At 41.6% G+C, this 13,385-nt stretch overlaps 1 long non-coding RNA gene across 4 annotated transcripts in view; it reads right to left on the bottom strand.

Moving 5' to 3' along the window:
• LOC144291392 (uncharacterized) overlaps positions 1–10,728 on the bottom strand; it is a 37,374-nt gene extending 26,646 nt beyond the window's left edge. The window contains exon 1 of one of the 4 annotated variants that reach the window (XR_013358645.1): positions 10,643–10,728. This is a non-coding gene — a long non-coding RNA (uncharacterized LOC144291392). Of the gene's footprint in view, positions 1–9,355; positions 9,837–10,004; positions 10,114–10,243; positions 10,290–10,642 lie in introns of those variants that run through there. The other 3 variants (XR_013358648.1, XR_013358647.1, XR_013358646.1) reach the window with 3 other exon arrangements.
• Positions 10,729–13,385: the final 2,657 nt, after the last annotated feature.

The following is a 13,385-nucleotide window of genomic DNA, read 5'->3' on the forward strand; positions in this document are numbered from 1 at the left end:
TTTTAAATGAGGGTATGATATGCATAATTTCTTAAAAAGCAAAATGAAATGTTTATAGTATATTTTCTGAAGTGGTCTAAGAATACAGTACACTGTGATGTATACAGTGTGTGTATATATGCAATTTAAGTTTCAGTAATAGAGAAAGAATGTGCAGGATCTAGGAGGCAGCATTTACTCAACTCTGCATTGATCACTGGAATACTGCTTTTTAAATCGAGAGACCACACCTTGATTCCAAATTATCACGACGTAGTTCGTATAGAGCATCCAACGTGGCTGGAGAAATAACTACTTTGTGAGCACTGACGAAAGGGATTAGGAAAGAGTAAGGAAATAGAGCAAGCAACAAGTTTAAGTATCTGAAATTCTATCCTGACAGAGAAATAAACCTTATCATGATTGGCCCTTGAAGAATATGGACTATTTCGATGCATAGGATAGATAAGCAGAATTTTGTCTTCACGTGAGGAAGATTTTCATAATCACTGGAATTATCCAACACTGAAACGGGCACCTGAGGTATTGATTACCCAGGAAATGAAGATATTGGATCTGGATCAGCATTCGGAACAGATACTGTCAAGCAGGGTTTCTTAGACTAATATGCATGTGCATATTAAATGCACCTGGGGGTCTTGTTTAAATGAAGATACTGGAAGTGTATGTAAGGGTACGAGTGTGATCCTACAGTCCTAGGAAGCATCTAGGTGATGCCCATGCTCACGGTTTGAGGAGCAAGCTTGTAGAACAATTAAGCACATTTAATTTGTACCTTGAAATAAGTGATTTAAATTTTTTTCGAGGCCTTAGGCTTTATTAGACTTTATTACCGAACACGTCATAAAAGCAGCTGCTCTTTGATTATGAGTTATCTCCTTCATCCTGACAAAAAAGGAAAATAAATCTCTTGAAGGGTCAGCCAGGGAAAGTGAATTGCCTTTTCTAAAGAGCAGGAAATCCCACATGCACTTTCAGCTGCAGCGTCCTCGTGGTTCCTTCGTTCCCTGTTAGCTGTCTGTTGTCTTCCTTAACGTTGTTGGAAGTGAAACCTTTGGCTGAGATACTTGCCTTAGAGGCTGACTTGTCAGATGGATTTCTGCAAATTGCATGTGGTAGCGGAAATGCTCATTTTTGACACCCAAAATCTTCACATAGGATTTTTACAGCCCACCTATGATAAAGACCAATTAAAAGTTTGGCCACTTGGCCATGGAGCAGCTGACTCATTTATCTCTTCTAAGTGAGACCGTCTGAGCACAGCATCTTCCTTTAAACATGAAAAATTTTGAACACTATCTCGTTTGACCATAATTAAATCTTTCAGTCCCTCAAGGAAGTGTTTGGTTTTTCTCTCCATGGTTGATTTTGGTTATTTTACCTTCACATAAGAAACATTAAAGAATACAAGAGTAAACACTTCAAAACTAGTTTTCAAAATCTGTCACAGACTAGACATAACAACCAATTATCCTTCCTTTCCCCATTCTAAGGCTTCAAATAATAGTGGGGAAAACAGTTATTATTTTATACTACAATTTTCGACTATGAGTACTAGTATCCAAGGCAAGAATTCCAGTTTTCTTCAAAGAAAAGAGCCTGCACCATCATTTCCAGAAAGCTCAAAGGAGAATTAAAAAAAACATCTATGAAATGTTCTGACATTTCTGACAGAAGTTTCCACAATGTCTACTAATTAATAGGAAAAATATAAAACACATTAATTAGTTTCCTCACAATTATATACAAATCATGACAAATTGGCGTAAGGAACGAAGTTTCAAGCTTTGTGTTCAGGCTAATGGAAACCATTCTCTTGTTTTGGGGATGATAAAAAGAATTCTTGACTTGAGAGAATTTAGGTGACATTTAATCTCGATTCACCCGGCTGGTGGAAAATGAAACCATATTTCCTCTGGGTTCAGATGTCAATCAATGAAAATACAATCCTCATAAATAAATAGGGTTGCATTATCTCACTTATTTCTTTGCCTGCTTCAGAAAGGAGCCTGTCACAAAACCATTGTAGGAGATCAATTATGGAGGAGGCCTGTGAATCAGAAGTATAAAATGGTCTCTCACAAACAGATTCTGAATCAAAAAGAATTTAAGCATTTATGGCTGGGAAAGTATTTCTCACAGAAACAAGGGGGGAAATGTAGATGTTTTGAAAAATAAATAGGACAACATTTCCTCATCAATTATGTAGCTATATATTAATCTATAACTTAAAATGTCTACTTATACATTATATATGTGTATTTATACGCAAACATGTCCATGCACACGTACGTGTACCTACATAGAAACACACATATGTGTGGGTGTTTATCTGCATATGTATACAGGTACACATATTTGCTTGTGTATACATATCACCCCGTGAGTGCATACATATTCACGTCTATATACGTGTGTGCATATATGGGTATATATGATGATAGCAGGAATTTTAATTTGAAAATTTTAACTAAAAAATTTGAAACGCAGAAGGTGGAAATCAGGCAAACCAGATGCCACCAGAATTAGTCAGGAGTAGCGCAACTCATGTTTTTAAATTATTTGTGCCGGGATCAAAGACAGCAATGACACACCTAAACATCCCTTTTGTTTTAAAGAGTCTCCACTTTCCAAAAATAAAAGAACACTATATGGAAATGTTTCAGATTTGGCTTGACTCATAACAGGTGCACCCTAATGAGGATGGCATCCACTGCGCCTTGGACCGAGTCTATGCTTCTACTGTGTAAGGCCAGGAACAAAGAGAGGTGGTCACTGAAAGGGCTTGCCTGGGACTATCCCCAATCCTCCATGCTTACAGCAAATCTTCCCCTTGCCAGGCCTTTGAGGACGGCTACATGGTACTTGGTTTGGCATCACTGCAAACATGAGTTGGAGATCGATACTGAAGATCCTCAGAAATATGAATTTTAGAAATTTCTATAGGATCGAATGAGCTGATTCTGATTTCAAGGGATTTTTTTTTCTGCTACTCTTTATTCTCCTCTTAGAAAACACAGATTGTCATAAAGGGCTCTAATGAGATCAGAGTACATGGTTTGTTGGCTGTATAAGCTTTTGCAGTTTTTGTGCTGTCAAGTCCATCTAGTTTTTTCTTTTCTGAGGCTTAGGTCTCTTTTTGGAATACCCTCTTTGCCTCAAGACTACATTCATATATATTATATATATTATTTTCTAACGATGTTTTAATTTGGGGTAATTGATTAATGCCTTATGTGTTAACATTTCTGTAAAAAGAAGATAGTTTATTCCAAGTAATTTTAAAAGAATTATAATTTTATTCCATTTAATTCTTACTTATTACTCCCAATCCCAGGGTTTAAGGTCCTTTATGTGTCATTTCTCATTTTTAATTCTTCTGATCTTCTATATGTTTGGATTTAGTATTTATATTCTCATCATGTTTTTAAGAGCTGTATATTTTGGGATCTCTAGCTTTGAGTAGTGAAGTTTTGTTTCTTTTCCTGTCCAGGGTCCATTTCATCTCTCTCTAGTAAAAGCATCATCAGCACACTGATTTTCTTCTACACATCTATCTTCCCCTCCCTAACTTCTGGCCTCCACAACTATGAGAAAAACAGGTTTTACTGTTTAAGCCACCCAGTCAGTGGTATTTGGTTAGGACAGCCTAACCACACTAATACAGAAGGGGTGCATCCTTCTTTGTGACTTTTCATTCCTGTTTGGTAAAATGTGGAATCAATGGCTGGAGCTCGTGCAGCCTTATTGAACCAAACGATAGTAGCTGCGTATTACAGGATGCACTAAGAAGAAGAATGATGGCAAGTCCACCATAACAGCCCTGTTTATCTGTAACCTTTTTTTTTTTTTTGCTTTTCCCATAGATGCTATATTTTATTGTAAGCACACCTGTAAGCCACTGCCAGTATTTTTAAACAAGGGAGTGGTGATATTATCAAAATTCAGTTCAGACATTAATTTTTACATCAAGAAGTAATGGCTTCCCAAGATACATTATTCCTTTCTAATAAAACCAATTTTTTTTTGAGAGAGAGAGCAAGGGGTGGGGGGGGGAGAGAGAGGAGAGAGAGAGAGAGAGAGAGAGAATTCTAAGCAGGTTCCATGCCCAGCATGGAGGCTAATGTGGGGACTTCATCTCATAACTCTAGATTATGATCTGAGCTGAACCCAAGAGTCAGACACTCAACCAAGTGAGCCACCCAGGCACTCCTAAAAACCGATTGCGTGCATGGCCATTCGATTCAAAGATTGACTTTCCCAGGCTCTCCTGTAGGTCAGGGGTGGCCATATCATTAAGTTCTGGACAATGAGATGGAGTGGAAATTTGGAACAATTTGGTGGGGGGAGAGTAAAGCAGGGATCAGGAGTGATAGTAAAGATAATAGCAGCACTTATTTTGCATTTATAACATGCCAGGAAGCATGTGAAGGCCTTTACATAAACTAGAGTCAGCAGGACCTGTTTTGAGAGACTGCAAATGGTTTGGCATCCCAGCAGAGCAAAGTGGGTGGAGATTAGGGAGTAGAAGCGGCAGAAAATTTAGAGAATAATCAACAGGAATGTTGAAAAAGGCCTTGTGTTCCATTCTATGAAGTGAAAACTTCAAACCAAGGGTAACAGGAATCCACTGAAGGATTTAAAAGTGGGCTATAACCTGATCAGATAGCTTTTGAGAAATTTCACTTGGAGAACAGTATGGACAATGGAAAGAGAAGCTCTATCACAGGTTTATAGTAATTGTCCAGGTGAGAGGTTCTTTTGTGAAGAAATACATGAATTAACACATTAGGAATCTTTTTGACAGATACACATAGGGCTTTGTGATGAATTAAGTAAAAGGTCTTAGTGAGCTATTACCATAATTTCTATTATTGGAAACATACATTATTTTTTTATATATATTTATTTTTTATTGGTGTTCAATTTGCCAACATACAGAATAACACCCAGTGCTCATCTCATCAAGTGCCCCCCTCAGTGCCCGTCACCCATTCACCCCTACACCCCACCCCCTCCCCTTCCACCACCCCTAGTTCATTTCCCAGGTATTACTCAGCCATTAGAAACGACAAATACCCACAATTTGCTTCAACGTGGATGGAACTGGAGGGTATTATGCTGAGTGAAGTAAGTCAATCGGAGAAGGACAAACAGTGTATGTTCTCATTCATTTGGGGAATATAAATAATAGTGAAAGGGAATATAAGGGAAGGGAGAAGAAATGTGTGGGAAATATCAGAAAAGGAGACAGAACATAAAGACTCCTAACTCTGGGAAATGAACTAGGGATGGTGGAAGGGGAGGAGGGCGGGGGGTGGGAGTGAATGGGTGACGGGCACTGAGGGGGGCACTTGACGGGATGAGCACTGGGTGTTTTTCTGTATGTTGGTAAATTGAACACCAATAAAAAATTAATTTATTAAAAAAAGGAGTCCTCTGTGTGTCTCTCGTGAATGAATAAAAAATACTTTTTAAAAAGATGTTCACTTATTTAGAGTGAAAGAAAGAGATAGAGTGCAGTGGGGAGGGGCAGAGGTGGAGGGAGGAAAAATTCTTAAGCAGACTCTGCAATGAGTGCAGAGCCCTTTGTGCCACTCCACCTCACAAGCCTGAGATCACCACCTGAGCTGAAAGCAAGAGTCCAACACTTAACCAACTGCACATCCCAGGCATCTCAGCTTTTGCTTTTTTATCAGTCATTACAAGGTTGATGAAAGTGTCCTGGAAGATGAAAAAAAAGTGATAAAAGCTAGAAAATAGAGAACTTAGGGTCAAAAGAGGAAGATGGATGGGATAGAAGGCCTCCCCAAAATCAGATGTAGCCAAGAGTTTAAAAGATGTGTAATTGACCCTGATTCTTTTTTTAAGGTTTTATTCATTTATTCATGAGAGACACGGAGAGAGAGAGAGAGAGGCAGAGGGAGGAGCTGGCTCCATGCAAGGAGCCCAACGTGGGACTCGATCCCAGGTCTCCAGGATCGCACGCTGGGCCGAAGGCAGGTGCCAAAGTGCTGAGCCACCCAGGGATCCCCAACCCTGATTCTTAATACAAAACCCTCATGATATAATATAGACTTGGCCTTGTACAGATCTGGGTCAAAGTTATAATATATATGTATGTATATATATATTCAGGTACTTCACTATCTTAGACATTTAACAATTCTTTAAAAAATTATTTTATGTGATAAAATGCACATAATATAAACCTAAAAGCCCTTTTAACTCATTTTTCTCACTTGTGAAATGAGAACAAAATTACCTACCTTGCTTAATTAGAATGTATGATAAATTCAGTGATTTCAATAAGTGATCATTTTCCTTTTCTAATTTTCAGGAAAGATACAATTGAAATCACTCTATAAACAAATCTAATTAGAAAGCTACTTCAGCATGAATTTACATTTTCATTAACACTCAAAGAAGAGCTAATGCATGTAGGCTTCAAGAGGGAAAGACATAAAGAAGCACAAATCTTTCTAAATTTCACTGCTGTAAAGTATAGGGATTGGTAGCTGAGGAACTTTTTACTTGAATATCAATTTGGACTTCAAAGAAGCAGAGGTAATAATCACTTTGATTCAGGCAGTCATAGGAAGTCATTGACTCAAACCCTCAATTTATACAAATGAGGCCACTGAGGCCCAACAAGCTTGAAAGAATTACCTAGTGTCTCACAGCTAGTTAGTGATAGAGGGAAGATTTGAATAGCAATCTCTAGGATGTATGTGATGTGGGGTTTTTTTTCCCTTAAATGCTAAGAGTATACACCAGACGATAGCCTCTTTGAAATAAAAGCTATAACAAAATAAGTATAGGGCTAGCAAATAAATACATTGCACACATCAAAAAGGAACAAAACAAAAGCCAAACATCTTCACAATGTGAAAATATTCTGAGTGGGGAATTAGCTACATAATCTCCATGGATACTCATTTGCTCCATGATGCCATGTAATTAAGGTCATTTTTATTCACAAATGTCCTTTTTGTGACTCAGTCTTTGTACAGATACGTAACAATAACAATAACAGTTATTCCCAAGAATATTAACCAAATAGGCAGATAAGCAAAGACAATCTGCTTTCACACATTTACTGAGAGAGAGAGAGAGAGAGAGAGAATGAATTTTGAATTTTACTGAACTACTTACAATTCCAAAAAGGTGTCATGTGTTTCTTACCTGAGTCCTTGGTACTATTGTTTCCATTGCTGCTTGCCTTTGTTGGAATGAGTGGTCAACAATGCCCTTGATCCACCACAGATATTTAAAAGTTCCTGCCTTTATATAGTTTTCCTCACTTCTAACACCTAAATACACCTGTAGTTCAGAAGCCTTATCAGTTCATCTCCCTTCTCTCTCCCAGTGACTCCTAGCTAGAGCAGTGTCTAGAACCTAGTACACGCAAAAATCTTTTCTAATTGAAAAGTACTTTATATAAGCTGAGCAACAGGCTATCCATAAAATAATTTTTAGGGTAAAATCGGATATGGTGTTTTTTTCATTGGTAGGTAATTTGGTTGTGGTTTAACTGATACAAAAATCTATCATGAACTATAAACTAATATTAATCATGAACTATAAACTAATAATAAGGAATGAGACTAAGAATATACATGTGATTAGATTCAAATAGAAATGCCAAAAGAGGGATGCCTGGTTGGCTCAGTCGGTGGAGTGTGTGACCCTTCATCTCAGGATTGTGAGTTCGAGCCCCAGGTTGGACGTAGAGATTACTTAAAAAAAATCTTAAAACAACTCAAAAGAACTGATGCACTAATTTGTGTAAATGTGCAGTTTGTTACATACACATATACAAATGTATACAATACATATGAATATGTATGTGCAAGAAGTGTATATATTTCTAATTACATGAAAATGAAATTTCAACTTTTTTCTTTGTAATGCACGTGTATGTTTCATACACAATGCTTCATATATCTAGAAAATATTTGTAGCTATGTAAGTTATCTGCAACTGACCAAATCTAGAAGGAAGGAAAAATCTCTTTTGAGGAAGTAAAATAGACATTACGAGGCCTATACACTAAAGTCATGCACTTCACTGAAGGAAGAGTTTTATATTAAGAGTCTTCATCCCGTCGAGTGCCCCCCTCAGTGCCCATCACCCATTCACGGGATGAGCACTGGGTGTTATTCTGTATGTTGGCAAATTGAACACCAATAAAAAATAAATTTATTATTAAAAAAAGAGTCTTCAGGTGAATCCTGCTCGACCTGCTTTTAGAAATAACTCTAAAACATATGGGCATTTATTTTCTCTTCCCATGGAAGATTAGAGAGGAGGTGATTACACTCTTAACAGCAAGAAGTGAGAGGAACTATGGCAGATGAAATAGAAGCTTAATGTGAGAGAAAGAAACGCAGAGGCAGAGACAGAGGAGGGGAAAGAGAACTGAGGAATAGAAAGAAGAAAATGGAAAAGGAAGGTGGAAAGGAAGGAAAACAGAAACATTTAAGGGATTAACAGAGTAAGACCTTAAATGAAATGAGTAAAGCAGTTTGGGCCACATAGACAGCGGCCAGAAATGCTGCTCAGGGGAGGACAAACTTGCTCCTGACCCTCTCAGTTCAGTACCTGGGGGTGTGTGAACAAAACTGACAACAGACAAAATAACAGGAGTAAAGGCATCCACGTTTATAAATTTTTAATTTTACATGTAAAGGGACCTCACGACAAGAACTAAATACCCAGAGCTGTGGTGAGATTTGAGAGCAGATAGAGCATTTTAAAAAGGGAAAGGAGCAGGGAGAAAGGCCACTGAAGGGAGAGTAAATGAATTTTTGGAAAGACAAGTGAGTCCTTAGGAGAACAGATGGAAGATATGATGGGTTGTGCCCATGTCTGTCTGAGTGTAGTGCCTACCTTTCTGAGGCTCTGTGATGAACCGGTCTTCCCTGGGGGATGAGACTTTTGGGGAGAGGATTTAAGACAATTGAGGTTTTCTAGGGGGAGGATATATCTTTAGATGGATAAGGGGACTTCAAAGAAAGCTCTCCCTGTACTGTGGATTCACAGCTATCTTCAGCCCAGAAGAGTCCTTACTTCACCGTGGCACGTTTTGGAGCCCTTCACGTGGCAGCTCAATGATTCCTGTGAACGTCACCATTTGGTGTAGTATATATAATAAAGTGCATGATGATGAGCTTATGTCAAGGAGTCAAGAAAGACCTTTTATTAACGTGTTCTGCTCAGGAAGGTGAGGTATATTGTTATAAATTTAAAAAAGTAAATTTTGAACCCAAAACCAAATTAGCAGTGATTAGCAAACCAAATTAGCAGTGGTTAGCAAATGCGCATGTGTGTACTACCCTAACATGGTACTTACTGCTTATTTGTATATGAGTGAAAGTTGAGTATTTAGTATAGTTGCAGTCCTATCATGACAGGCTTTCTATGACCCATAAAAGCTCTCGAACATTGCATACTTAACTATAGATCCATCTACAATAGAAGAAAAAAAAGGCCATGTATAATTCATAACAGTAGAGGAGTCCATAAACCCAAACGTTCCCTGGGTAACTGAATAAAGCAAGCTAATTTCCATGAGTGACAGGTCAGACTCGCAAGCCATCAATCCTTCTTGGCGGTGAAATGGAAACCGAAGCCAGATGAAATAGCTTGTTTTCTTGCTTACAAGGGTTTTCCAGACTTCTGAGCTGATTAAAAACCAGAAGCATCTTTGAGAACAAGCAGGTGCTTACTTCTTCTACTTGAAATCGACTGCTTTTCTTGTTTTTACACCCATCTTTCCTTTCCCTTTTAACTAGTCGATGCACTGAAATATTAGCGCAGACCCAGAGACTATAAAACCATGCAGAGTAGCAAGTAAGAATGAAAAAATGGATTGATAGAATTCTAATAGGTGTATTATTTAGAATACACACCCCCCCGCTGGCGTGACCCCGACGCCCCCACCCCGCACCCAGCCCCGCGCCCCCAAGGGAAGTGGGAAGGGGGGGATGCTCGGGAACTACCTTGTTCGGTCTCCAAAGGGCACCCGCCCTCCGCCGCCGCCGCCCGGGCGCTGGGCTCCGACCGGGAGGAGCCGGCCTCGGGCTTGGCCAGGCCCGGACCCGCCAGCCCCCCGCTGGCCGCCGCCGCCGCCCTCCCCAGCGCCTCCGTGCGCGCCGCGGAGCCCTGGGCGCAGCCTAGAGTGGAAGGAAGCGCGCGAGCCCGGGAGGGACTGCGGGGGGCGACAGGCGACCGCACTCACCCCGGGAGGACGCCGCCTGCTGCTGCCTCGGGCTCCTCCGCTCTCCCCCGCCGGCTTCCCCGCCCCGCGAGGGCCGGCGAGGGGGGCCGGGCGGAGCGGAGCCGCTGCGACCAGGCTGGACATGGTGCTCCCGGAGGAGCTGCAGGGGAGGGTTTGGGGGGCGCTAAGATTTAGGGGGCCCCGGAGGCTAGAGGGGGGCCGGGGAAGGCCTCTGAAGGCGGGTGTCTGTGAACAGTCGCCCTCGGGCATCGCCAGGGCAGCCGGGGGTGTGGGGCGGGGAGGGAGGGGTCCGGCCTGTACACTGTTGCATCCAAGTGTGAGCAAGTGGGATGGACCCCACGCTTGGGCGTCTCGACTGTACCGGCCACGGAGTCGCGTCCTCCGGGGTCCCCTCCTTACCTGGTGGCTTTCCTAACAAAGTAAGAGAAGGCGAAGTCCCGGTGATCACCAGCCACGCTTCCACGGAGGCCTGATCCCGCTGCAGCTGTCCCCCCCCCCCCCACCCCGGCGCCGGGGCTGCCCCGCTCCAGGACCCCCCGCGCGTCTGGGCAGCTGGCTGGTGCTGCTGTGCACCCGGCTGGGGTCCCCCCCGAGGAGGAGAGCTCTGCCCCCAGCCGCTCCCCCTCCCCTGCGCTCCAGACCCCGGGCTGTGGGCGGCGCTGCTCCTGCCCCAGGCCAGCCGCTGGCCGCCCCCGCCTCTCCGGGCCTCCCCGCTCGCAGGGGTGGCGGGTGGGGCAGGCACAGCGGCCGCGCGCCCTCGCCGGGTCCCAGGGAGACCGGGGCTCGCAGTCGCTGGGGGCCCCAGATTCCCAGGCGGCGACGGAGGCAACTGGTGAACTTGCCTGAAGCTCAGTGGCCGCCGCTGGGGTGCCCTGGGCGCTGCAAGGGCTGCAGGGGGGCGCGCAGAGGTGACGGGGGGGTGGGGGGCGCGCGGAGTGCCCCACTTAAGAGAGGGACAGTCGCGATGAGTGCGCACACCCCCAGGTCCTGAGAGCAGGAGCGAGGGGCAGTTTCCACCAAAAATAAGAAGTGCTGCTACCCTGGGCACTTTGCCCCCACCCTGGGTGAAGCATCACCATCCAGCGCCCTGGGCTTGGGTCTGGAAGGAGCGGCGATCCACCTGCCTCTGAGCCCAGCCAGCCCACGGGAGAGCAAAGAAGTTAAAAAAAAAAAAAAAAGACAAATGGCAGAATTTTTATTTTATTTTAAATTTGTATTTTAAGGACAATTGTCAGTCTGTATCAGACAAAAACAAACATGAAGCCAGATGATATAAGGCAAATTAATATTTTTTAAGTAATCAAATATGTTAAATTTTCACCTGAATGGAAATAGTTCCAAATATTGCTCTTAAGTTGAACCATGAATAAACATTTCAAGTTAAAAAGAAAATTGCAGATAGCATTTTGACGTTGAAATGCAGAAAAATACTCTCATAAATCATTGTAAACATTCCCAATTTGTTGGATATTTTACAATACTAATAAATATTAGATATAAAAGCATGGAATTAAACTTAGAAAAATACCTCATATGAACAAAAGAATTATGCATACTATTGTGTCTTTTAAAGCATTTTAAATTAGGAATTGTTTAATAGATTAGCGTGGAGGCTGTGCAGGCGGAGAAAATTAAGGCCATTCCACTTTAAGTTCAGCATTAGCACAGGTACAGCCATCCCAGGCCCCTGTGAATAAGAGCTGAAATTTACATTATTTCAGTTATAGGGAAAAAAAACACAGCTTACAGCTTAATGTCTTAGGAAACCCCATATTAGGATGAGAACAGAGCCCAAGCCAAGGGCATGAAGCCCCATATTAGAATAAGAACAGAGCTCAATGCCCATGGCAGAAAGTCCCATATCAGAATGAGAATGGAGCTCAATGCCCTTGAAAGCCCCATATCAGAATGTAAACAGAACTTGAGAAATTCCTCCCCCCTTCTGAAGTTCCCCTAGACCAGCCCTTAAAACTCAGCTGAAACCCATCTCGGGGTCCAAGTCCCTGCTCCGCTGTGTCCGGTATGCTTAGACCCAAGCTCCAGCTTGTAAATAAACCCTCTTGTGTTTGCCTGGGTGTCTGCTCCTTGGTGGTTTCTCGGATTCGCAATCTTGGGCACAACAGAGGCTGCCTGAAATTCTCTCTCTGCTCCTCCTTGGCACCACCTCCTCCCACTTGTGTGTGCACATGTGCACACTCAGTCTCTCTTTCTCTCAAAAAAAATGCCAGAAAATATTTATTTTAATACTACTTGCTCTGCAATCTTATGCAGAGTATTAATTTGTTTAGCCTACCTTTTTTAACTACTCTTGTCGTAATGGGGAAAATGTCAACCTACACCTTGTCCAAATTATTGTAATTCCAGTTACTATTATTCCTTTTTTTGGTTATTTCTTTCTATATTGTTTGGTGGGTTTCTCCCTTATCATCAAACAATTTAGTATACCTCAAAAGTGAAAGTCTATAGAGGATTATACAGAATGATAATCCCTTTTGCTTATTTGAATTTATGTAGGGCTCTCCAAATTCTTGAGGAGTTATTTTATAGTTTCAAACTACAAACAGCTTGACTTTGTCAAGTCACTTCATTAGCAAATCCGTCTGTTAGTGCAAGAATAAACATGAGGAGGTTTTGAGGACATATATTGTTTTGTTACATCTCCATCAGACCATAAAGGATCTGAAGCATCTAAGCCATTACTGAGGAAAAGACAGCCTTTGTTTTCAGGAACTTGGCACCTGATACGACTGTGTCTAGCAGTGTTGATGTGAATGAAATATACAATGAGGAGTCAAGTGAATAATTCACTGATGTGGTCTTTATAATTTGTTAAATCCTTTGTGCATCTGGGAAACTCCAGGAACTAAAATAATTGAAAAGGTTGGGAGGGTTGACATTAAAGTGTCTCCAGTGGAATCACACCTCTCAAGAAAAATACATGTTAGTTTTATTACTTGGCCATACTTTATCAAGCCTTTTTCATTTCATCTCTTTCTTGATCCTTTGCTCTGATTCTCTCTCTTCCAAATAAAATCTTGTTTCTGAGCACACAGTATATATTAACCTTCGATCTCTGTGATATTCTATCACAAATCAAAGTTATTAAAGGTATTTTGCATTGTTTTGACCATAAAACATAAGT

Source organism: Canis aureus, chromosome 20 (assembly GCF_053574225.1).
Source record: "Canis aureus isolate CA01 chromosome 20, VMU_Caureus_v.1.0, whole genome shotgun sequence".
NCBI classification, from domain to species: Eukaryota; Metazoa; Chordata; class Mammalia; order Carnivora; family Canidae; genus Canis; species Canis aureus.